The sequence below is a fragment of the Nannospalax galili genome, unplaced genomic scaffold (assembly GCF_000622305.1).
Source record: "Nannospalax galili isolate Female #2095 unplaced genomic scaffold, S.galili_v1.0 scaffold402, whole genome shotgun sequence".
In the NCBI taxonomy this organism is placed as follows: domain Eukaryota; kingdom Metazoa; phylum Chordata; class Mammalia; order Rodentia; family Spalacidae; genus Nannospalax; species Nannospalax galili.
Window position 1 is genome coordinate 279,856 of NW_008348875.1, and position 1,026 is coordinate 280,881.

Genomic DNA, 1,026 nt, shown 5'->3' on the forward strand with positions numbered 1-1,026 from the left:
GCCTAATGTTCTCGGTGAACAGTAGAAAATCAAAATTTGTCATTTCTTAAAGAATTGAGTACCAAAAAAACCTTACATAAAAAAAAAAAGGATGAATAAACTTACATGTGTAAATACAAACGTTCCCAGCTCAACGCAACTAACAACCCACGGGTCAGGAGGGAAACACCAGAATGGAAACTGGGTCCTAAGGCTCGAACTTTCCCGCTCTGTTAAACCAGCAAGTTCTAACTGGTTTAGGAACCCTTTCCTATCGCGAGAAATCCTGCAACAATCAGCTCTGTTGTTTACAATACCCTGCACAGAGCACTGCACTGTGCTCACAGATCCACCAGGCTGGGGATTTCTCTTCCACAGCGAGCTGGCCTCAGCCACCAGGTGACTGAATGGAACATGGCCTAAGGACTTAACTCAAGATATGCACAGGGTATTAAACATATACCAAGGGAACACCTAACTTGAATACACACCGGAAATCAGCAACAAGGCCTAAGAACCAGCGCTGATATCAGATACAAGCTTCAAGGCCAAATTTCATTTCAAAGGCTTATTCCAGTTTCATGAGGCTAGCATGAGGTGTACATTTGCCAGGGCAAATTGATACTTCAGAATCAGCTCATGCAGCAGATGCCTGGCACCTGCTCAGTTCATCTAGAAGCATTTCTGGTGGACGATGGAGGGGCCTGACTCATCATACTCCTGCTTGCTGATCCACATCTGCTGGAAGGTGGACAGTGAGGCCAGGATGGAGCCACCAATCCAGACTGAGTACTTGGCTCAGGGGGAGCAATGAGATATCTTGATCTTCATTGTGCTAGGTGCTAGGGCCATGATCTCCTTCTGCATCCTGTTAGCAATGCCTGGGTACATGGTGGTGCCGCCAGACAGCACTGTGTTGGCATACAGGTCCTTGTGGATGTCAACATCACACTTCATGATGGAGTTGAAGGTTGTTTCATGGATGCCACTGGACTCCATACCCAGGAAGGAGGGCTGGAAGAGCGCCTCTGGACACCAGAATTGCTC

The 1,026-nt window shown here is 47.2% G+C and overlaps 1 pseudogene; it reads right to left on the bottom strand.

The window, feature by feature from the left end:
• Positions 1-503: 503 nt before the first annotated feature.
• LOC103744382 overlaps positions 504-1,026 on the bottom strand; it is a 1,245-nt pseudogene continuing 722 nt past the window's right edge.